This window comes from Colias philodice, chromosome 11, assembly GCF_061535455.1.
Source record: "Colias philodice isolate Cphi_HAF_F1 chromosome 11, ilColPhil1 Martin Lab GWU primary, whole genome shotgun sequence".
Classification (NCBI taxonomy): Eukaryota; Metazoa; Arthropoda; class Insecta; order Lepidoptera; family Pieridae; genus Colias; species Colias philodice.
The window spans coordinates 3,078,778-3,106,035 of record NC_143096.1 but is presented as its reverse complement, the minus strand read 5'-3'; the positions used below and the strand labels follow the sequence as shown (position 1 = coordinate 3,106,035).

At 31.0% G+C, this 27,258-nt stretch overlaps 1 protein-coding gene across 7 annotated transcripts in view; it reads left to right on the top strand.

Annotated features, from left to right (window-relative positions):
• Positions 1–27,258, top strand: part of stan (Protocadherin-like wing polarity protein stan) — a 145,231-nt gene that overhangs the window by 79,667 nt on the left and 38,306 nt on the right. The gene's annotated exons all lie outside the window — the stretch shown is intronic.

Sequence of the window (27,258 nt, the reverse complement as noted above, 5' to 3'; positions counted from 1 at the left end):
TAAAATGGTTATTTATCATATCGGCTTTTTGGAACAAACTGTAGCAATTTATGCGTAGAGTTAATTTAAAATAATTTGAGCTTTCAACATTGTAACACAATTTTATCTTTTACTAACTTTATACTTCTAAATGAAGCGAAATTAAAATAATGATATTCCCACATTTTAAAGGTAATTAAAAATTCACTTCTTCCATTACTCTTCACCATTTAAAAACACTTACTCTGTCCAAATATAATAAGTTCTTCTTAAAATCAGAGTAACGCGTTTTCGTCCCTAAAAGTTATTATTTCAAATTAACTCATAACAACGTTATCTTATTAAAAACTGTCCTCTGTAAAACAATTAACGTACAGAAGCCTCTGTAAATGTTGAAAAGGGAAATCTCATTTCATTTTATTTATTTTATTAGTGCTTTCGCGGCTCCGATTGTGTTTTTGCTACGTCGTGACAAATGTTTCTTTGTTCTGCCAATAATTGAATATATTTTATGTTTTAATTATAAAACATTGATACAAATTGAAATCATCCATAGGTTATATGTGTGTGTTTAAAAATATCTGTGATAATAGTAATAATTTATAATTTGAGCCTGAGATTAAATAAATTAATTTTATTAGCAGTCTTCCGTCTATGCCTTCGAAATCACAAATATACAATTCAAGTAAGAATACGAGCTTTATAATTCTATACAAATTACTCTTCCCTTACAAATCCATTTTGATTACAGGATGAGGAGCGACTGGACACTTTGTGCTTACCGATCTCTTTGCTTCTTAGTACTAAGAAGCTTTCGCATAATATTTAAGGATAACGTTAGACTGTAGCCTATAGCGTTTGATACAAAGCTATTAAACTATAGCAGATTGTATAAATAGTAAATGAATTAACATAGTATAAAGTGGTATTTACTCGCTATAAATATGTAGGCAGCTAGCGGGCAATCATCGCAATGGTTTCGGTCAGTTTGTCATGTTTAACGCTCAATTAGGCCGTACAGTCGCCGACATTTTCGTCATCAAAGTTTATTTTAGCCTATTTATTATGCATGTTGAATTTATCAAAATAATCCAAAAGCATTTGTGTGTATACCTTTTAAATGTCAATTTATTAAGTGATACTGTCGCTTTGTTTGTCATTTATTTTAAGCAGCATACAGAATTAAGTAATTCCTTGTCATAAAGAAAATAATCTTGCATTAAATATTTAACCCTGTTAAATTTACCTGGCGATTGAACTTTGAACTTTTTATAACATGATACACAAAACATACAAAATACAAACTTGATAAGGTTTTGGCTTTAAATATTCCTATACGGTAATTATAGTCGTATTGGGTTCGCAAATTGTTTGAATTACACCGAAATACCAGAGCTATTCTCGTAATAAGCGTGCTATCAGATACAGTGGCCAGATAATAATTTCTCCTATCGGAATACGGAAAACAATACTGTCTCTATATACTTTCGATCGTGACAAGCTGTTACAGTATTAGATACCTCCGTTGATGTATAGAGCAATCATTATCTGAACTTTCAATACAGTCTGGTCTACTTTCATCGTATTCTAAAAGTATATTCTAGAAATATGCGACCCTTTATACCAAAATTTAACTTACATTTCAGTTAATAGAGTAATACAGAATTGAGTATCGATTTAATAAACGTATAATTTGACAAACTTCAAACCAACTACACGACTCGACAAAAAAATTTTCGTTCTTTGTCCTAAAGTTTATACTATTATTTTCCAGTTAGTTATGCACAAAAACGAAAAGAAAATACCTTTTTTCGGTATAAAGTTTGCTTTTGTGATAGTTATAATAATAATACTCATTTTTCAATTTTTTCATAAATTTTAATTGATTTTAATATTTTTAAAAAGACCGCGTGGTGAGAGTGGGGTGTTAACGTTTACAAAGTGCCGCTAGATGGCACCCGAGTGATAAACAACCATCAGGTGTTATTTACAAGCCCAGAATAACTTAAAATGTCGTCACGAAAGTGCAAATACGATGCTGATGCATTTTGTTTTATATGTGGTCAATTTATTAAAGTTCGAGACGTGAAATATGAACTAAAGACATCTCATGTTCTCTGTGAAGCCTATGAAGCATATTTTGACTGTCCTGTACGGAATCAACATAAGCCATGGGCTCCACATGTTGCTTGTAGTTATTGTAAAAGGTGTTTGGAAGGTAAGGCAAATTACAAATTTTAAGGCCATGGGCTGCAGGATGTCATTAAAAGTACATATGCTGCATGCTCATTTGGATAAATTTAAAAACAATATGGGAGCCTATTCCGAAGAGCAAGGAGAACGTTTCCATCAGGACATCATAAATTTTGAACAACGCTATCAAGGCCAATTCAATGAAAACATGATGGGCGACTATATTTGGGGTTTATTGAGAGAAAGTAGCTATGAACAAAAAAGAAAAATTAAAAGTGTGCACTTTTAAGTTATTTCCCACTTTTCTGTAAGCTAATTTGATAGTAAAACTTAATAAAAATAATAAACATTTTTATTTCAATAGTTTTATTTTCAATCAAAAATTAAAATCCGAGATTTTTAAAAATTTCGTTCAATCAGTCTTCTAAGCACAAAAGCAAAGTTTTTCATGCCATATATTTTTTTTCCGTCTAATTACGACCTAAACTACCAAATTTAATGCTTTGCAATCAAAGTCAAATTTCATGGTGACCCGTTGCTATTAGTATTTATTCAGCATGTAATTAATATTTCAAAATATATAAGATGAAGACGAGCACAAACATCAAATGAACACAGAGCTATCAATGTTGATGCCACAGGCCATATTGTGGTTAGTGTGTGGTTACATAGAAACAAACAAATTACAGCTCTTGCTTGAAATCGATAGACGTAGCCACTAGACACCATTTGCATTTACTGCCTGGATAACAGCCTTGCATCGTTGGTTGGTTTTAAGCGGTGTTCGGAAAAATGTGAAACTAACGTGATGTTTATTTTGTAACGCGCAAAATAAAATTCAAAGTCTGTTTACATTACACTTTAAAACACAAATAGGGCTTCTTTTTCAAATTGCTTTAGCGTTGTAGCCTTGGTTCTCAGTAAACCTGTAAATAAAGTTTAAAATGACGATAAATTAATCAATATAAGTAACCTATACAAATACATACATGAAATCACACAATAGGTACAATGCATCTTGAGAATTATGTCACAAAGATTTACTACCAAACATTAGTTGTGAAATAGTCTGCATTTAGTGTGAAATAAACTCTTTCGATATCAAACTACAATTTCTTTTCCGAAATTGGATGTTAAGTGTCACTCCGGCTGTTCAAAACGCACTCAAAAATATGAATTGCGACCCAGTTCGACAGGTAGAGTTTAAACTTTAATTCGACAGTTTCAAGTATTCGCGACGCAAAAATAAACTGCTCACGATGTTGAATAAAGTGTTTTTATTCATTCACTAGCTTTCCGCTTCGCCCACTTTGTCTAAAACCTAATAAATTATATACTAAAACCTTCCTCTTGAATCACACTATCTATTGTATCAAAATCCGTTGCGTAGTTTTAAATATTTAAGCAAACAAAGGGACATAGGGACAGAGAAAGCGAATTTGTTTTATAGTACTGTGATGAAGTGATTTATTAATTTCTAAAACTAAATTAATAATTTCGCTATTTCCAGCGATTATACCGTTTGTTTGTTAAGTTGAATGGATCAATTAGCGAACATCAAAGTTCCGCTGTGTATTTAGGACGATATCAAAGCTAACAATTTAATGTTTTTCTTTAAACGACATTTTTATGTTATCTATACTTCAAAGTGTATTTGTTGTCATTAAATACTGTTAATCTTTATAAAAATCTTAAATTATAAATTACCTAAGTACATGTTATTTTTAACATCATAGCGTCCTTTGAAATGGTGTAGAATATTATTTAATTTGATTTGTTGCTAATAAATAATATTTTGTTTTCAGGTAAGATGTAATGCTGATGCGTTGAAAGGTATTTTAATTAGAATTACACAGCTTAATAACTATAAAAATACATTTTTCATTTTCAAAATCTACTTAGTTTATGTAACCTTCAACCTAACCTTTTATGTAACTCAAGTAAATTGAATAAAATATCGTTACTATGTATTAACTTTTGCTTATACTTATTACTAAAATATATTTACGTGTAAATTTTATGTCATATGCTAACGACGCAACATCCACTATCCGCAGGAAGGTAAATTTTACGCAAAAGGCAACTAACAAGGTACATTTCTTTTTCACAATATCAAAAGTCTCACAAATTACAGGAATAATTTCGATACTGTCTCGAAAGAAGGAAAAAGATGCTTTGAAAGCGGTTCTAAGATTTCAGTTCCAATAGGTCGTGGAAGTTTAAAATTCACGGACGTTTCTTTAGTTAGACTAAAGAAGTTGCCAGCTTAAATGCACAATTTCTAGAACCTTCCTCTAATATGATTTTGAAATTTCCAACTATTCAATCTTGAAAAGCGCTTGATTGAAAAGAGACTGTACAGCATATTTGAAATAGTATTTTAAGACCGTTTTTAAGGAAACCAATTTCAAAGGAACTTTCTTGCCAATGTTTTCGTAAAATACATTTAATACGAAGAATGGTTCATTTTACTGCATTTCTATCACTTAAGAGGAATTCGAAGTGTAATAGGTATTTTCGGAATTCTCGTATGATTTTTTATCATATAAATGTTATCTGTTAAGGTTAAATGTATAAATTTGTTTTTTTTTCATGTACATTATTTCACACGGAATTTAAAAATGCGTAAAACATTCCGTATTCCCTTACAAAACCTTCAGCGTGTTTGCCCTTTTACCAACAAAAAAACAAAATAAAACCATACGAGCCGTGTGGACTTTAATCCAATTTTATGCAAATTGGTTAGCGCAGTCTTCGGTAAGCAAACGGAATGACATACACTGCCATAAACGTAAAAGGGACATAAACTTTATGAAGTCATATTTGCATAAATTTTATGGAGCAAATACTTAATAAGGATGTCGTACATAAATTGATTTTCATGGTTTTATCTTATATTCGTAATATTGTTTCTTGTAGTAGCTACTAATAAATTTTAAGCATGCCAGATGTTCTTTTTGAGGCAGTGAATGGCTTTTGAATCCATAAACTAAATTATTTTCATACCAAATATATATATGGATCAATTTTTGACCAAATTATAAATTTTAACACTTTTCCATATATGTCTACGAATTTATATTCTTTCTACAAATGGTAATTTTTTTTACTCAATATTTTCAAAACGACCTAACTCCAATTCATTCATGTATAATATAATCAAAATCTATTTGAAAGACATATTGAATACGTATACCAATAGGATCAGACGAATCACCAACTTCGTCAGCATTAAATTTGTATTTTACTTTCCCTGATTTTCCGCTTTGTCCCTACAAAGTACCCTAACCCCGTCCTCCTTTGCGCTATTAGAAACTTTCCTTTGAATAAAAACCTATGTAACTAAGTATTACAGACTTTGGTTAACATAACAAAAAGTATAGAGCCTGTTAAAAACAGACTTAATTTTCAATAGCATTTTTAATTTTATAAAGTTTAAGGATGCTACTTAGTGTTATTTAGGTCAAAATTAATAGATATCGTGTGACAGATATAACAACAAAATAGATGCGGGTACAGGATATGCTAATAATTGACTTAAGAAATTGGCCGAGCAAAGTGGCGTTTACTGTTTTGAGAGTCGTATTTCAAGACACGGATGTCTCAGATTATCTCACGGATCATTATTCTTGAAAGTAATGCGGCGAAGGATGCTCATATTTTTGTTAACAATGAGATTTTCCGTTTGAACCGGTTTTATATATAGGGAGTTCATTTGTCAGGTTATATCGATGCTTGAATTTTTGTACTAATATTTGAACATAGCCATGGTCGCGTTTGTAAGTTTTATTTATAGGTGCCGATTTTTTATATTATGAAATTTCTAGTAAGAATGACCAGCCTATTTGAACAACACTCGAGTTCCAAAAAAATGTGTTTTCTTTGTATTATCAAATATATTAATCCAGAAATATTTACTCCCCGTTTATAAATAATTACCGTCAGACAAATAAAATGTTAACTATCACGGTTGTCGTAATAAACAATCGTTTGAACTGGTGTAAAATTTGTGAGAGCACTAACGGTGTTTACAGCGCTATAAAGTGATAAGTTTTGCGCCTGTGTCCCGCCAGTAATACCGTATATTTTATGTTAACCCACCCTGTAATATATTTACATAATGGTTCTGTATAGTCGATAATGTATGTGATATAAGTTTCGTCGTGTTATCTTTGTCAATAAATTTCTATGATTGTATTGATATTGAAAACTATTTCGACTACATAGTAAGATAAGTGATAAATGGGTCTATAAATAATTATACCTAGTTACATAGTTTAAGCGAAACTTGTACGTAAATCCATTAAAAATTAACTTAATTTATTGATGATCTGTAAGTAACATAATTCCGAGCTCTGAAAAATGTTAAAATTGACGCATAATAATCAGTATTTCTATTGAACTAGAAGTATTAAGTTCGCCAGTATTTCTAAAAACTCTTCTTCATAGTGCATAGTATAATAAGTTAATAACGTCCATATATTCTATCAGACATTTCTACCTGTCGATTATATAACATAGTCCATAGATATGAAACATATATACAAACAGACCATCCATACTAACCCTAATGAAACAAACAGGCAAGTTAACCAATAAACTATTAACGTCCCCTGCGCTACGTGTCTCGCCGTAATTGAGATCTACACTATGTATTTGAGGTGATATTGTCGCTATCCCCAATGTATACAATAATACAGTTATAACCTAGAATACATATAATTCGTTTTCCTTATCAACTAATAAAACATATTTTATTTGTGTCCTTTTTATGTTGTTGTACTAAATATCTTACTCGTGTCGTGATTGAAAAGACACGCGTGAATAATATGCTTTCGTCTTTACGAATAACAAAATTTATATAACAAAATATTTATAGAGTTTCAATAACAGGTAACTATTTATTTATTTAAATGTAGGTTGAAAGAGTAACATAAATCTCTTAAATATAAACCTATATCACACGTATTGATAGAAATCACACTTAAACTGCCTATCGCATTAATTAGTTATGCATCCCAGTACAATCTTCAAGAAGCAATCCTGGTAACAATACCAAAATAATTTAATATTCTGCTAAATGTCTATCCTGTTTAAAACAGACGAGTGGGGGTGAAATTTGATAGGGAAAACCCTATCAAATTTCACCCCCATCAAAAAGCTCTCTCTAATTGACTCTAGCCGATCCAAAATGGATGCCAACGTAACGTAGTTAAGCCAGACGTCATGTGACGCCATGTAAGCTGTCACCGACAAAGCCTAGCTTGATGTGAAGAGGATTTGAATTTATTACGCTATGAATAGTATGGTAAAAATTGGTGTATATTACTAGCTTAGATGCATAAAAGTAATGTAATTCGAGGCCTTAACATGTCTATTTTTGGTAAGTCGACAATTCTTCATATTTATACGAGCCTCTCAAACTTCTGTAGCTGTTATATTAAATATCAAATGCATTAGTGATTAGATATAGCTCAATTATAGTCAATAATACTAAAACTCAATGCTAAATAGACCAAACCTCGATTTCAACTGTAAATTTAAGAAAATGTTTGTCATTAGAAATGTATAGGGATTCTTTGCTTTTAACGTACGAAATATTGTTTATTTAGATTTTATGTAAGAAGGAAAGGATTAATTTTCAGTAATTAAAGTATAGAATCCTATTCTTCAATGAAAAATAAAAAAAAAACTATATTCCGAGAACTGAAAAATGTTAAAAGTAAAATTCAGAACCGTTACAAGCGGTGCACGTTTTCACTTTTACGACTTTTTAAAATCTTTCAATTGTATAGCTGCACTGGAAATATTTAATATTTCTGCTACTAATAAAGTTTACAATTTTTAATTTCAACGAAATGTGCGAACATTTTACGAACTGTTAATTTGTTAGTCTGCAAAAATAGTATGATTTAATGAAGTCTGTGGCTTTTTTAATAAAGAAGTTGAATTTTTGAATATAGAATGTTTCGTTGTAAATTCTATTGATTACAAAAATACACTGATATTATATTACACTCAAAGGAATCTAACTGAGCAAGAAAAGCAAGATATCACGTTAAAAACTGAATGGTACGCATGCGGTCGACTCTACATCCTGTATAACCCGATCCAACCCTTGCTAAGATGTTCACAAAGACAATTAATAGACTTACTTATGTTATTAATGGGCATGTTTAACTAAATTGCTGTTTAAATTTACTTATCGCATCTAAACAGTAGGTTATTCATAAAAGGGCACATTATAGCAATATTCGTAAATTAAACATAGGATTTAAAGGAAGTTTATGTTAATTTGTTATATATTATATACTAGCTTATCGCCCGTGGCTTCGTCCGCTTTGTCTAAAACCTAATAAATTATATACTAAAACCATCCTCTTGAATCACTCTATCTATTAAAAAACCGCATCAAAATCCGTTGCGTAGTTTTAAAGATTTAAGCATACCAAGACATAGGGGACAGAGAAAGCAAATTTTTTATACTATGTAGTGATTTGAATTAGACCAAACCATACTAATCACTAAGGCAATTAAAAAACAATATTCCCGTGATTCCCACGGAATTTGTTCATTGATGAGATACTTGATTAACCCGAAGTTTCCATTATCCGCGATTTGTTATTCTTGCGGGAGGTGAATTTAGAAATGGACTAAATTATCTGGCAAAAGTTAACATTCAATTGAAAATATTAACATAAAAATAATAATAAAAGATTTGTCTTATACAATATCAAAGGTTTAATTTGTTAGGAATAATATCAATTTGTTGAAACGATCATTTACAGCAATTTAGTATTTTATGAAGAAATTAAAACAGTATGTAAACTTTTACAACTATCTCAATACGGATGCATTGAGTATGATGAATATAATTTATTCTATCTTCTCTGTTTTAAGTTTTCGTTTTGTTTAATAAAAAGAAGAACTATTAACCCACAAAATATATGCACAAACTGTCTTCATAGCTACACGAGATATAACTATTGATATACACAAGCGTAATCCAGTAGACTGTAGAGAATCCAGAATAAAACCGGCTTGCAATAACATGTTGAAGAAATGTTTAGAAAAAAAGGACCGGTCGAGCCCATATACGTGAGATTCCGCACACGCAAGAACTGCAAATTGTTTCAAATTATCTCTGAACTAATCTACGGTAAATTCATTGGAAGTGTTTGATTTCCAATAGACTTGTATGGCTTATAACTTACTGTCATGTTGTTGTAAAGGATGGATGTTACATGACTCGCTTTGAAAGATGAGCGATTAGTGCGGAAAGGAGATGGATTTATGTGCTAAGTTTGAGTTTGTGTAAGTTCTAGCTTTGCTTAGTTATGGACTAACTGTATTTGTGTCGAAATACTGTTTTTTTTACGAAACAAATGTCAAAAAAAGATATCGACTTTTAAGGTAAAAGCACACCCCGGACACTCCATACAAAATTATCGTTTTGACAGTCACACTGCAGAGACTGCAAATGTGTGTGTTAACGCTTTATGGTTGGCACATTTTTGACTAGCGTAAAAAAATTCGCGTTTTTCTGATGAAATACATCCGTAAACAGCACCATTTTCTACGAAAAACGATAATCACAAATCTAAAATAATAAAATTACTTTAAGTCAATTTGATTAATGTTGTCAATCTTCGTTGCGTATCGTCCCTGTAGAAAAATATGGACCATTTTTAGACTGATCGTGCGGGGTGAGGTAAGTCTTTAATTTTGGCGGGAGGCGGAGAGTGTCTGTTCTGTAGCGTTTAGCTACTATTAGGTATGTATTCTGTGGTAAAAGTTCAGTAATAAAAAAATTGGTTGTCTGTAAAGTCGGTACTGACGATAGTTGAACGTGACCACGTCCGTGTGCTTCTTTGTCGCTCGTTCCGCGCTCTCGCTTGCACTTCAAGCCTAACATGGAACGCCTCAGAGCGAGGTAACGCCGCATGAGTCATGTTTTTTCGTGCGTGCAGCCGGCTCTATCGAATTATAAGACGTTGTCACGTCAAAAAACCTTATAAAATATTCCTATGTTGAACATTATTTGTATCGAGAGATTCTATCATCATTATACACATACCTACTCTGCATATTGTACGGACAATAGTAAGAAAGGCCTTTGCATTCTCAGTACTAATGAAGTTTTGATGACTCTCCTGGGCATCATATTAGTTTCTAGAATTCATAGTGTTGAGTATTGTAGGAATGTGCAGATGTTATTGTTATAACGCTGTTTTAACGATATAATACGGAAAATTTTTAATAAGAAAGACAGTAGGTACTGAGTACAGTATAGCGTGATATTTCCTGATAAGAACTCATAGTTAACTTTTATGTATTGGTATGAAGAAAAATGGATGAAGAAAAGTTCGTCAAATTTAATATTTAAATCAATATTTTGAAGTTAGTTAACTGGTATGTATGCACTATTATTATAGAGTCAACTTAACCGTAACATACCTATAAAAATGTTATAACAATATAGTCTACTTATAGAAAGTGTAAAACTATATTTCTTGGTTCTGATTTGTCGTACATAAAATGCAATTTATACTACCTACTTCTACCTACGTAAGAGCAATATTCTGTATGAACGTCGAATATGTTAGGAATCCTGTAAACGATCGGAAGTCGCCGCATAAGAAAGGTATCATACGTGTGGGACTTGGGAGAGGTGCGTGCAGACGAATACGACAGGGACCGGTTTCAAGTCTTGTATTAACGGAAATTGCTTACCGAATTCAAAATCTGCCCAATCTATTTAAAACCTTATCACATTCACTTACAATTCAATTTGGAATCCCAAAATCGGTCGCGTGCTGGTATTTTTTGAGACAATTTTAATAAAGTTGAACATGCATCTTACAAAGTGGTGGAGCTAATATCTCCCTCAGGGATTTGATAGGCTTTCGTTATGAACCCTTTGCGGCTTTGAATGATGCAGACTTCATTTCATTTTATGTGCGGTTCCGGATATGTATTAATCCTCTTAGGAAGGTTTTCATTCATATCTTGTGAACATTTTTAAACGTAATTCAAAATATTTGTAATGTATTATCATATCAGGGAAAATCGTGATACGTAAATCAAAAATGGAAATGCAATGTGAAATTGTTACATACTGAATTACTGACGTAGTTATAAAATAACTAAAATAACGCACCTCAAAATATTTGAGGTGCGTTATTTTAGAAGATATAAGTTTGTTGTTTAAATATATTTTTTAGGTTAAGTATTATTGTAATAAATCTAAGAGCAATAAAGTATTAATAAATAAATAAAATAAGTTTGTCTATTTGGACGAAACAGCAATTAAAATATCATTATGTGATTTTCGCAACTTATACTGTATCCCCATCAAAGTTATTGTGTTTGAGGGTTGACTCACTCATTTCTTCCAGTCGAACAATTTTCGTAAAACTATTTATAAACAGTAAACATTCATTGCCATTTGATGTTTAACATTTATAGATATATCCCCATAAATACCCATTTCGTTTAAAGCTCTCTCGCCCACTTCGGTAGAAAAGTTTTAAAATAAAATTTTCAATTGAATGAAAATTTGAAAAGTTCTAACTAATTCGTTTAAGTGTGGTCAGTCAACCGTAAAATACTCTCGTCGAGTTGATATAATTTTTCGTTCCTCTTACATTTAATTAAACCTGTGTGCATTTAATAATGCTGTTCAACTGATTGCAAGATACTTTATATGGAAAATTATTTCAGATCAAACATTTCCTTTGCTAGTTGTTCTGTAAATACAGCTACATGAAGAAGAGAATTATATGTAATCATTAATCTCGATGCATACTTATAATTTTAAGTAAATAAGGTACCTACGGATAAATTATTCTAAGAAAATATTAAAAATTAAAGATACAGATACATTGATTAAATTAATTAGGTATGTAAATTGTAAGTAGGTACTAAAAAATATTCGTATCTAAATGTGATACTAATTTCATGTAGAATGGAAAATACACATGAGTTATTTTCGACTTTAAATCATTACAATTGACATTTTAATAATTCCATAGATATTTACTCCCCGTATAACTATAGCTAATACTAATCGAATCCTACAACTCGCCTCACGCAGCGACCAGCGTGTCCCCAGATTTAATCCCATTCCGTCCTATCCAATTTTAACTTTGTTTCGTTTGTAATGTAATTGCCGATTCACACATAGCACAGTGAATTTGAAATTGCGCGAACTTTGTAAGCGAGAAGCTGTGTCTGCCCTGTAATGACGAGACGTCATGAAGCCAAACTTTTACACATTTCGGCTCAACTTTGATACAGTCTTTAATTATAAAGTTTTTTACCTCTCTATGCCTTCTACACCTCTTTTATGTGTGTTTTGTTAATGGTTATTGTAATTAAATGAGTTTTATTTGATTTGTAGAGTCGTGAGACAATAAATGAAACCCCTATTTTTATTATTATTCCTAATAAAAACATTCTACTTCAGCTAGTATTCTGTTCAATTTCGTTTACCAATTTCACCCAATGAAAAAAGGACGATCCAATTTTCATGTTTATTCTAGATTTATTAAAAAGGGTATATTTTTTATTACGCATCGCCTCGGCAATAAATCCCCTTGTCTATGACCTCAGTGTACTGCCGTGGGATTATACTGGGGCAATCTGTCAAGCCCTTGTAGAAAATGGACACTGTTCAGCTCTATGTAACGATCATATTTTACGCAATTTGTTATATTTTTTTGTTATTAAAGTAATGAATCACGTTCATAAGCGGTACTTAGTTATAAGCAATAAAGTTTTACTCTGGGTCCTTAGAAGTTTTTGGGGCCGTTTTTTAAATAGTAAGGAGTGAACTTAAACCTAAAATAATGATGATACGAAAGAACTGCTTTTGTTCGTTTTAACTAAAATATGAGACAATTAATAATTTCTTTCATTTAATTTTAGAGTTCTCTTATAATGCGATAGAGACTCTAGTCATATTTCATCTTTTTAGTTATTGGATCAAAATATATATTATATAGGCCAAAACTATTCATAAAATGTTCTATGCCCGTACGTTCGCATTCACTTCCTATGAACATTTAAATATGTTACAGATTTATCCATTCAAAAGTTTATAAAATTAAAAACCGCAGTGTTTACATCTTTAATTAATATCCAAGCTTGACGTGAATAAACACATGAATGAAATGGTATTATTCGCATTACCAGCGCCATGCATAATTTTAACTAATTAGGTTAAATACGCTTGCACACGGCTACAAATTAGCGCCTGTTTCAATTCAAAATTACGCTTTAGCTATTAATCTTCGTTGGAATTTTCGGATACTGTTGAATCTGCTTTTCTTGCTAAAGCGATGAGTTAACAAAAATATTAATTAGTCTCATATAACGCCGAAATGAAGACAGGTATACCATAAAAATTTTGTTAAATTTTATCTTTCTTTGGTCTCCTTTATATTTCAAATGGTACAATGAATATGTATTACAAAATCAATTCTCTGTTTAGTGCTATATACATTTTTAATATAAAGCGAAAGCCCACAAAATTCTATAAAGCTCATGAATAAGTTTCCCAGTTTCGATAAGACCTCCATTAGGGTAATATTACCGAACTAAAAATGAGGTTAACACTATTACGTTTCTTATAGTAAGGATCATCTTTTAGAAGCCATACAACGACATGAATGTTTTGGTAAGCACTTTTTATGGGTTTACAAAATATATGTATAGCTACGTAAGTTTCATTTTATTTATTTTACCTGGTATTTTATATCGTACGATGATAGCGTATCGATCTGTCCCAAAATGAATTTTGTTTATGAATGGTTGGCAAACAAATAATACAATTTTACGTACCGTACTAAGAGATTAGAAGGGAGATATATAAGAATCATATAATATACATTAATGAAAGAGAAATATAATGACTCATACATTATTAATGCTAACGCCACAACAATATCAAACATAATACAATATAAATTCATAAGTATCGCGTAATAAATTAGAGTTATTCCTATCGTTTTACATAAATTATACACCATTTGGAGATTTGGGCCAAATGCCTGTACACCTGTACCCTTGCTAAGTAAATGTATATCTTGTTGAGTGGGGGTTGAGCTACACTTGACTCCCTGAGTACCATCGATACGTGAAACGTGGCTGAAGAGGGTTCCGCACTCCTTGGGGTATGAAAGACTTTGCTATGTTGCTTTTCTTAAGACATCGTTGAGATTCCTGTATTTTATTGAGGGCTATCCGCGTTCTGAAGATTTGTTTTAATGAGTGTATGCGTATATTTTACAAGAAGTACGTAGATTCAAATTCAAATAAAAATAAAATTTCCTCCCACAATCAATTAATACAAAATACATAATACTAAACTTATATTACACATTACTGAAGTGGGAGACAGGAGCCCAAACTGAGTAATTATTTAAAATAGCGATGAATATGAATAGTAATTAAGGTTAAAAGATAACATTACAATACCTATTTAATTAAACTTATACGTGGTTTTATAACACAAAAAAGTGACCACATTACAAAAGTAATAGATTTAGTATTCATTAAAAATGTATGTTATTCATATTATCGTATGTTTGCTCTACAAAATTTTCATGATTATTTTTTATCTAGAACATTCCATATGGGTATCATACCAACGCTTTTATCATAAAAGAAAGGTGCTTTACACAAACTAAGGACTGCAGTTCGTACCAAAGCTTAAAACAATTGTTTTAATGAGGCCAGGCTGTGAGTGCATTTGAATAGGACAAAACCACAAAAGGCCAAAATGACGAATGAATCTAGTTATGACGTCACTATAATGAATCTCATTATGAATATTGTTTGTGTTTGGCAAGGTCTTTAGTAAAACATACGGTATTTGTTTAACGTAAATAAACAGTACATTTAGATAGTTTTGTTATGCTAATTTAATTTTATTCAAATTGTCTATTCATTGAAATTTCGACGCATGTTGATAGAGCCCATAGAAATACATATTATAAATATGAAAATCTAACTGTCTGTTACGCTAAACAGGTTTACCGTTCAATTTATTTTAATAAGATTTGGCATGGATATATCCATCTTAAGGATCAGAATTCAAACGGGGTACCGTGGAGTGCGAAAGCGAACCCTCAACTCATGTCAAATATATAATTAAGATTATTAAGAGCATAGTCAAGTATCCCATGTATTAGCATTAGCAATTCATTTCACTGATTAATTTTTTTACAAGATTATCTTGCTTTAACACAGGATCTGTCATTTGCAAAAACCTATATTACAAAAAACATACCTAATAAGTATCTTTACACTTTACAATATCAAAATATATAAATTTGCTTGGAAAGTTACATATTTCGAGCCACAAGTTTCTACTTCAAAACATTTTATAAAGGTATACAGAAAATTCTTCGTCTTGATACAAAATTGTATCAATTACAGGTGGCTTTTAGACAAAGTGCCTGTGGGATGTTATTAGATTTAGATTTAGATTTAGATTATTAGCCTACATAGGGGCGCCTACGCGCAGCTAATTTGATGAGCTTTATTAATTTCCTGGGTTTCTCCATACTTCCTACTTTATGTCCTATTATTATTTTTATTTAATAAAAGTACTAAGGAGAAGAGGATTTTTATAAAGGATACTATGGCACTTTGATGATTTAATATGGTTGTATTGTATTGTATTTTATTGGTCTAAGTAGGTATTAAATATTTTACGTATATCATATAAAAAACAAAATACACAATGTTTAGATTTGCACGAAGTCAGTAAGTATACTCTTATTACTCATAGAAAACGATGATATTATAACGTTAACGTATATTAAGTTGATTTAATAAATATGTTGTGAAGCGAGTGCTTGTAATTAAATTATATTAAAGCTTTAACTATTGTTAAAAATCACATACATCCTTAAGTCCTTTCTTCTATAAAACTTACAATTTGTAGATATAAATAAACGTTCTATAAACTTTGTTCCATAACAACCCAAACGAAGTATCCGGGCTATCAATAGACCACTCTAAGTTGAACCGTCCGCAACTGAAAATTTCCTCCACAATCTATACTTTAGTTCCATTATCTCGAAGCTCACTGAAACTGGTTGTAACAGAAATTACTCTGATTCCAAAGCAGACAATACAGTGAATAGGCCTTCGCACAAAGCTTCAACGGAATCGCTTTGAATGAGACTTTGTTAAATATTTTGGTCGGTTTTCAAAGTTAAACTCCCTGAAATAGAATCATTTCATTTAATTGATGAAATGGAGGAATGAGAATGGTAATAAAAGAGAGAGGAATTGATATAAAATTGTATTGGTATTGGTTACGGATGTGTCATATTACGCGGTTCATTCCCGGATTTCCCAGCTTTCTCGGTATTAACTGCGATGATATCTAGTAAAGTGTATCTTTATTTTTATTTTTTTTTATTCGTGAATAGGTAAACATTTGGCCGCTGTTTCTAAGCTTCGCTTCGCTGATGGTAAGTGACAACGCGTGCTAAGTTGGAAGATGTTTACCTAGAAGGTACCTATTCACATTTGCTTTAAATTTGGATAGATTGTAAGAATGTGGAAAAACTGTATTCGGTAGAGAGTTCCAATCCTTAGATTATTTAATTATTTAATTCCTTAGATTATTTACAAAAATAAATGCTTTCAAAAATGAACTTACTACATACATGGTTTTCAGTATTACAGACGTGAAACATCAGAGTGAATATAGCGGAAAAGATAATCCTATTAAAGCCCACACCTAAAAGAATCTTGATATATTTGTTGGAAGGTGCACCATTATTTTCCGTCGGCACAAAGGATTGTATTGAATCGACGATATAACGCTCTGCGGCGAGGTGAATGGATGGGGTCTTCACTTCCTTTTCAAACGTAACCCCAGTAATGGTTCCTTCGGTATCTTACAGCGTTTTATTCAGAAAATATATCCCTTTAAATATTTCCGACCTTTCTTTTCTAATTCCCTGTATCTGGAAGTTTTTGATCGGTATTATGTACAGGTGATCAATGTCTTATATTTGCTTAATTATAGCCATTTTTATTTTACTTCATATCACAGAATTCTGAGATTTTGTTTAATTGTGAAGTGTTATGTCTTCAATTTTCTGATTGATTGGATTGACGAGAAGAAACAAGAAAATTTATACATACCTTTCGATTGAAAACTATGGTCACCTTAATTTTGTTCAGATAAAATTAATTAAAATGCGGTTAGCTAATAACAGATAGTAAATATAATATCGAAGTATTCAGAAATACTCTATAAAACATAATACCTACATCGAAGATCTTGATGTTACCATATTATTATATCGTCTTAAGATCGTCTTTTTATTGCCACAAAGTGATCTTTTCGCCATGCTTATGCAGTAATGAGTTTATAACTACATATTATGTACAGAGTATTACTGTTATAACCATTCACGTTCCAAATGATCATGCTCGTTAAAAGTATTCATATTCATAAAAAGTGTGATTTAATATTGCCTACATTACTTTTTAAAGCAATATCATTTTATAGATCATGGGGTTCAATGTTTGGTGACCCAAATGATTGTCTTAAAGGGTACAACGAATATTGGAAACTTTATTAGAAAAATAATCTCAAAAATTAAATATGTTTACTTTACTAGGAATCGGCACAGAGCTCTTAACAATAGATATAATTGGGTAAATAGTGAAGAGCTCTAGAATATTATCAATACGCACCTTCCTGGTATTTAAAATATATCACATATTTTATATTTATTTAATCTGTCCGGAAAAGTATTAAATAAGCTCTCTGAAACATTACCAGAAAGTACTGAAACCGTTTCTTAATCTTCCTAATTAAAACGGGTAAGCCGTTCAAATTTAACTTAAAGCCTTATTAAACCGAAGTTTCCAGAATTTCCACATGAGTTTACGAAAAACGATTCGAGAACAATAAACGCCCTTCGAAACCGAGAGGATAGCTGGCATTGTGAGTTCCAGACCACTCAACTTCCCTCTTAATTAAGGAGGTAATACTTAAAGCTCAGAGTTGCTAAATAAAATTGTTTAATCTTAAGTCTTCTTTTACACTAGAGTAGATAATTTTTGAAACAAAAAAAAATCGCAGTCGGATGAAACCCATTAGAAAAGGAGGGGAATACGATGAAAATGTAAGGAAAAATAAATTACGGTCAATCCGAGTTCGGGAAGCGGGAAGGGGGAGCTTTTAAGAGAAAAAAATGGTTTCTCTCGATTTCCGACAAAACTACAAGTCCTATAGAAAAAAGTTCAATGGCAAAGTTGTAGGTAATTAAAAGTTCTACAACTTTTGTATTCACAATTTTTTCACATAACCTAAAAATTTAGGTGAAAAATTCAAAAAACCAAGTTTTTGGTCTTTTATTTCTATCTACTTCAAAATTTATTTTTTTTCTACGAAATTTGGTGGAAACTTACTTTATTATGTCCCAAATACACTGTAATTTATTTGATTGAAAATATTTATTTTTTCGCCTTATTTTGAATTAATACCAAAAAAACAACCTAATTTTCAATGGAAAAGTCACCCGTCAAAATATCAGCTTTTTTCAAAAACTTGGGGTGCCTTTTATTCATTGAAATATCTACTTTCATATGGTGTAAAAAAAATAAACACCACCATAGTAAATGTTCTCAGGAAATGCATACAAACAGTCTGAAAATTAGCTTTTACTAAATCAGGCACACTTCTCGAACTACCTGAAATGTTTTTATCGACATCATTTTGCTTTTGAATATGCTGTAAAATATTAAACTTAGAACAGATAATTATTTTTCTTTTGAAATATTACCGAAAAGCCGATACAAGAGAAGATATAGAGTTCAAGAAGTGTGCCTGATTTAGTAAAAGCTAATTTTCAGACTGTTTGTATGCATTTCCTGAGAACATTTACTATGGTGGTGTTTATTTTTTTTACACCATATGAAAGTAGAGATTTCAATGAATAAAAGGCACCCCAAGTCTTTGAAAAAAGCTGATATTTTGACGGGTGACTTTTCGATTGAAAATTAGGTTGTTTTTTTGGTATTAATTCAAAATAAGGCGAAAAAATAAATATTTTCAATCAAATAAATTACAGTGTATTTGGGACATAATAAAGTAAGTTTCCACCAAATTTCGTAGAAAAAAAATTAAATTTTGAAGTAGATAGAAATAAAAGACCAAAAACTTGGTTTTTTGAATTTTTCACCTAAATTTTTAGGTTATGTGAAAAAATTGTGAATACAAAAGTTGTAGAACTTTTAATTACCTACAACTTTGCCATTGAACTTTTTTCTATAGGACTTGTAGTTTTGTCGGAAATCGAGAGAAAACATTTTTTTCTCTTAAAAGCTCCCCCCTCCCGCTTCCCGAACTCGGATTGACCGTAATTTATTTTTCCTTACATTTTTATCATATTCCCCTCCTTTTCTAATGGGTTTCATCCGACTGCGATTTTTTTTGTCTTTTCATTATTTTCAAAGGCTTCTACCCCAGTCTATTTGTGGAATTGCGATGTTTAAAGTGTGTAAGATGAAATATTTTTATGAAGAAAACTGTAGAGAGAAATATGAAGATTATCAATCATTTGCTTTGTGGAGAAGTCTTATTTATTTGCTATTTCTAAAAATAATGTAACTACTGTTGTTTAAGCGTGGCTTGTCAATGATATTAATAAATTAAAATTTAAAGAATGAACATTTTTAAACATTAATATAAGTTCAGAATAATCTACGCTCCACAGTCTTAAAACGGTAAAGTGTACTTAAAGTGACGCGAAGAAAGAAATGATTTACAATACAACAACATACGTTCATTGATGTCTTTCGAGACATGTTTCCAGATATTCATTGAGAAGATAAAATGTAAAGAATTTTCTACGAAAAGTATAATATGGAGTTTCACTGTATTCGTCGTGTACAAAATGTTTCAATATAATGGTGTTTGTATGTAACGTTAAGTAAGTAAATAGGAAGTAGCTATATATATCTTACCTTACCTTTGTATGGTTTTTAATTTTCAATGACATTTCATGACCACTTTCTACAAATACCAGCTTATAATACTAAATACTTACCATTATTTGAAAATTATAACTTAAAAAAACTTAAAAGAAAAACATAAAATTCTAACAAAACGGAATACATTAAAAACATAAATAAAATGACCAAACCAAATACTCTCATTGAATTCCTTACAAAATACTGTTTTATGTTTGTAATTTATAGTTCGTCATCTCTTAGCCTAGTTAGTGTATCAGACACGTCAAATAGCCATTCACACGTGCGCCGTCTGCGTCTAGATAACGAAGCTCTCAGTTACGCTCTTTTCTCCCTTTGCCGGCTGTTTTTATCCAAAACTTGTAGCATTTACACTTATGAATAGTATATACATAGATATCTAAATGAATAGTAGCATGATATGGTTGATATGCAGATGGTTGTTATAGCAAGTGTTGTTGGTACTTTGATAGTTAATAGTTAAGCTTTTTCATGTTTTCAAAGTGAAATTATTCATAATTTAATTTCTGTCTGTTTAATTCTATTATTTGCTGTGTACCTTGTTAAGTTACAAATTATGAACTCTATTAAACGGAAATAAAATAAAATATATCAATAAAAATCATGCAATAATATGAAATTACCTATTGTATTGTCACCGATTCTTGAAAAGTGAGAATCGGGTAAATGCATACACACAAACATACAGGTGCATAAAGCGTGTTAAAATAGTTTCTTCAACGTATAACTCCAAATTGTATAATGCATTGACCAGCATTGAACAAAGCAATACATCATAGCCACGGCTGTATTTGTCTTTGATATTACACCGCATTCGTCTCCTTAGTACAATGATTAGAGGTTTTATTTTTGTTTCTGGTCAGATTTTGATTCACCGTGAAGTGGTTGAAAATGATATGGACATAAAAAGTAAATGAGCTTGGTGGTTGGAAGACGAATTACGTGATTATTTGTTTTTCGTGTTTGAATAAGATTGTTTTTGTTCACATAAAGTGGCTTTGTTAACTCTGATATATTTATATATCATTTGTGTTGTACAAAATGTAATACGGTAGTGTTAATAACAACTACCAATTATAGGTAAAATTTAAACATGCAAAACTATAAAATATTCCATATTCCTTGGCGCAACAAAATTGCTGTAAACTTACAAAATTACCAGTTACAGTTTAACCTAGTTTAAAATATTCAATGATTAAAACGCAGTACGGTTTCTAGAACAGAACATATTATAAAATTCCCTATATCGAGTGTTACATGGCAATCATAGGACGGCGACCTCTAGCGGTCGATACGGCAATACTTTATAAATTCATGTACTGAAGCCTGATGACTTTAATGGATCAAACATTCCCTGTTAACACGCTTTTATTACCCTCCATTGTATGTAAACGTAAATTAAGATCGTAATTTTCACACGCCAAATATCAGATTTTTATCATGGTCGATGAATATGCAATATTTAATAACATTTAACATTATCCTGATCAAGGTAATCTTAACAGTAAAAACATATTTAGTAATTTTTCGATAATATGTAGGAAAGATTTTTATTGTTCCTTAATAATGTTTTAATACTACACATTCTCCAGACTTCAATTTTTTTCCTTTTTTTCGTCTGCTTACACAGTTAGGAATTTTAAATTTACCTTCTATCAGTACTAAAATTCTTCACTCTCTATAAATTAAAACATAATATCACTTTGTTGCAGCTATAATCATATTACATGTAACATGATAGCTATATTAAATCTTACAGCCCGCGTTATTATGAGCTAATTGCTTGAGGTAGGTATTCTAAATTTGTTCATGTTTGATTAATTAGTCTACACATTATTGGCGCTTAATTGGAACCAGATTTCTCGTTGAATAACTTTATTAATATCGAATACATGCAAAATATTTATTAAATTTTATGAGCTGTTTGTTAAATTTATGCAGTTATTCTGAATCTCGTAAAAAATATGATTATTAGTTGAATGCTAAAAACTACATTTAACAATGCTAGAAACTACATTTAATAATTCTAAGTGAGTACTTCTGTCAATCTTGGTCAATACTATAAAGAAAATGCCGTAAATAAACACAAAAAACTCTTCAAGAAAAACTTCCCAAGTCTCTAGACACAGATAGGAACAGTGTGAGGCGTAAATCATTCAATAAAGAATAAAGCCTTCTACAGTATTCCCAAGTTCAATGACTTCACAAACATTGCACTAACTCAATGTTTCACAGTTTGAACACTCCGTTTGTTCGTAAACTGTTTAAAAAGGAAATAGTTTCTTAACACCTGACGCAGTATTGTGTTTTAATGTTGTTGACGAACTAAATATTCAGAGCGTGTACATTTTGTAAATGTGTGTTTGGAACATATTAAAACTAGTACTGCATACCTATGTTTAATACGAATACATTACGTTTTAAAGAAGTAATACTTGTAACATTATTTATGATATATAGACAAGGTCTTACCCGCGACTTCCATTTTGGCGTAATTTATAAATTATAATATGACCGCCCGCGGCTTCGTTCGCTTGGACAGTGGAGTTATTGCCCTAAAACCGATATTATGTAACGGACAAAAAAGGTAGCATTTATAAACTTGAGATGTTATTCTGGTATACGAGGTACAAGTGCCAAGGTTAATAAAAAAATAGTTCAATACTTTAAACAAGATCGAGTTAAAACTCTCATATGTATTCTCTTTTTCCTAACATAAAGCTCACGCACTTTACATTATATTAATAATAAGATATTATGTATCGTATAGACTATAAATTATAGCGTACATAAAGACCACTTAGAATATGCTTTGTTACTTTCAGATAGAAATACTAGTTATTAATGATCGACGATGATGAACCTAAATACCAAATAATAACACAGGTAGGTATAATAAGTTTCAGAATATGAAATATGATATTATTGTACGTGACGAGATAGATTTCATTGTTTAGTTATAAATCACTAACTGTGCCCTGCGGTTTTACCCACATTGCTCGGCTCCTGTTCGTCTTAGCGTGATGATATATAGTCTATAGCATTCCTCGATAAATGGGCTAATCTAACACCGAAAGAATTTTTCAAATCGGACCAGTAGTTCCTGAGATTAGCGCGTTCAAACAAACAAACAAACAAACTCTTCAGCTTTATATTATTAGTATAGATATACATCATACTATTTTATTATCATACCTAATTGTCTATATTATTAAGTACCGTACTGCAAACATAATTTCTGTAAATGTAAAAGTATATGCAATTTTAGTCCTTTGAGTAGGTACGTCCATCAAATACATTATTCATGTCCATGTAAACTTTCTCTTTTATGAAATTAGTAATGTTTGCTTTTCGCAGCAACCTCAGAGAGCCTTATGTTGTAATTTAGAAGTAATAAAATATACTTGTAGCAAGTAAATACGAGTGATATTCCATATTTACTCATACATTTCTACAAATATTAATATTCGATACGAACTAGCCAGTTTTCTAGATACGAAATACGAGACAGAGCTTTACGACGTCACAATATTTCGTGCATCGAAAGCTCTGATAAAATATATTATTACAAAGTAAACTCTACGTAGGTACCTACAGCTTTCTCGGAAATGATGCTTGAGGAAACTAAAACATTGTATTTTCGTAATTTTTATGAAAAAGAAATAGTAACTACAGTAGAATGAAAGCAGAATTACATGTTATTGAAATTAAATGAATTTTAAGAATTTTTGATTAATTACTATAATATAATCTAGCAAGAATTTCACTTCGTATCATCTTTGTGTTTTGAAAAGTATTCTCCATGCGTCTGTAGACTGCAACAAACAACTAAACTAATACGATTTTAATTATATGTAACTAATAAGCTTAATCATTAACTCAATCCCTTTTAATATAGAAAATAGTACAAAAAACCTCGTTACTTCCATTATCGAAGTATTTTTTTTAAACATTAGTTCAGTTTAGTACAGAAATTTTAAACTTATCTGCATACATATATGCGAGCTGTGTATGTGAGTAAATATGACATGAATGTGTTAAACAAGGAGTATTATTATTTATGAAGTTATAAACTCTACTTATTATATCTTCGTGACTAATAAGCTGTCGGATTACAATTTAATACCGCGAACGATGTCGTTAACTTTCATGTTCATAAATTTGTCAAAATATCGATATAAATTCTTATAAATTAGCAATAAAATGTTACACGTCAATAAAGTTATAATAAGTCGAATTATTTATCATAATTTAACGTTATTTTATTCGTATGAATCATATAACCGGTAACATTTCAATTGAAGTTTTTGTAAAGCAACTCTTAATCACACATAGTAATTAGTTAGCGATACAGATGTTATTAAATTTCACTGAACAAAATCGAACTTATATTTATTGGCTTCCAACTTTATTAATCACCACTAGCATCCGAGTATTGAAATACGATGAATTTAAACTTACTGCGCACACAGGTTAAATGAAATCAAGGAAAGTGTATAGCTGTAAAGCAGTAAATCACGTAGAAAGATAAATGATCATAGTTTCGGGCCGCCAGGGTCCCTATTCATCAAGGGCTCACACCAAGTCGCAAATTTTACAAATGTGACCACATACGGAGCGTAAGATGCGCGTGTTAGGAATTTTTATAAGTATGTAAAATACAATCTTGACTTGGGAAATAACTACACAAAAAAATATAGTTACTTATACTTATTTACTTACTCAATATATTCAAATATGATTTTTAAATGTAGTAGCCCTTTATATCTCTCATATTAAGGACTACTACATTTAGAAAGCTCAATAATACGATAACTTCAGGCATGCTGTCTGTCTTAAAATCGAAAGCAAACGACTTTGTGCAAAACGGGGCATTAAAATGTATTATTTTAAGAGGAATACGAATACGTATGCGTAAATTTTTATTTATGCGTTGTTGTTGTACTGAAATATGGTATTGGAATTCTGATAGTGTTACAACCTCTTTGTTTAAGTGGTATATAAATTATACGTCGAGCCATTTTTTATATCTGTGCCTATTAGACCGGGAGATACTGACACAAAATTTCGAGTCATTTGTAACAGGATGGCGGTTCTACAGGGGTCTTAGTTCGCAATGACAAAAAGAAAAACGATGGCGTGAACGCTGGTACCGGCGGCTTAGTCGCGTGGGCGTTAGTCGAACTCGTCGGAAAATAGCGAAAGTCAAACGATTTGTAACAGTATGGCACTTATTTTTCCTGTAAGTTTGAGGATCAACAAATATAAATACAAAATTTCAAAGATCTAAGTGTTGGAAATCCTCACTTATATAAATTAATACTAAATTAATTTTTCAAGTATGACAGCACTTTTTCCCCCTACTAGAAGTATGGCAAATATAATAATGGTCACATTTTATCAAATACTCTCCAAAAATCCAAATGCAATACTGGTACAAAAAGTTTGGCGAAATAAAAATTTTTTGCAGATTTTCGGCGGTATGGCGACCATTTGGAATCGTCCGAAAAGTATGGCATGGCGATTTTTGTAAATGGCTGCACGACGATAGTTACCTGTGCAAAAGTTAGCCTGGTACAAATGGTTGAATGATGATGATGAATGGTTTTATTTAAATCAACACATTCGCGTCGGTATGGCGGGCTGTAAGTCACACCGGAAAAGTATGGCATGACACTACCGCCAACTACTTTTTTATGGGCTATCGGTAAATTCTAAAATTTTTGTGTTACAAATCGTTTGACTTTCGCTATTTTTCCGACGAGTTCGACAAACGCCCACGCGACTAAGACGCCGGTACCAGCGTTCACACCATCATTTTTCTTTTTGTCATTGCGTACTAAGACCCCTGTAGAACCGCCATCCTTGTTACAAATGACTCGAAATTTTGTGTCAGTATCTCCCGGTCTATATTGTATAGGCGGGAAAATGAACAATACATTTAAATTTTCAATACCTGAAATGAGCTGAAATGTTTTGAAGAAATTGTATTTAGTTTATTTTATTAATTATTTTTGTAAAAATAATCTCTGACGTTTTAATATATTTTATTTTCATGTGTTTTACATTATTGAAATCTGTGGTATTCGTTTATTATTAAATATCATGAAAAGAACATTATTCAGGTGAGAAATTATATATAATATCTAACCAAATCGTTTAATAATGTAAATCAGATGATAATTTCAATCTTTATAATTTAGTTTCAGTTGATAAGTTTCTTCGCCTCACATTTTTCATCATATTCAATAGCTAACTAATTATTTGTAATCTGAAAAAAAACACACACATACAAAAATAATAGTTATTAAAATGTTTTAAATTAAAATGATTTTCTAGTTACATAGGAATTCTACGTTATTAAAAAAAACATACCGTTATTTAATATCTCTATACAATTTTTAATTTAAACTTCCTTTGTGTCGTAATGTTTTAAATTTTAATTGTAGCTGCAATATTTAAATGTAGATACAAGATAATAATCTCCGTTTAACAAAGTACAAAGAAGAAAATAGTTTCTTACTTACTTTATAGTTGCTTGTTTACTTTTCTTTAAAACACCCGTCGCAAAAGGAAATGGGGTTTTTAAATGCATCAATTAAAATGTAAGATTTTAAGAAATATAAGAAATAGAGCTTTAAGAGTCTTAAGCCATAAGTGACTAATAACTTTTAAGACAAAAATTGATAGGATTCATAAATAAACTCTCTTGAGATAGTTCTCACGACCACAAAAAACGTTCGCCACTTTCATACTATCTATGAAAACCGTCGATCATTTAGGATTTCGTATCTTTATATCCGTCGTATAAATAAATGTCAAATGACCGGGCAATGGCGTAGATAGCAATCGAATCGGCAATTCCTGACACGTTTAATAGATAGCACCATTAGTGTTAGGGGCTATGGTGATGCCAATTTTGTAATGGAAAAAATCCCTTTTCGAACGTGTTTTTCGCTTGTGATCTGAGTTGGAGTGTTGCGAATTTTTGAGTGTCATAAAAATTGTATGTGCATGAATTGCGTATATTTAAGGGACATTTACAAATTTGTT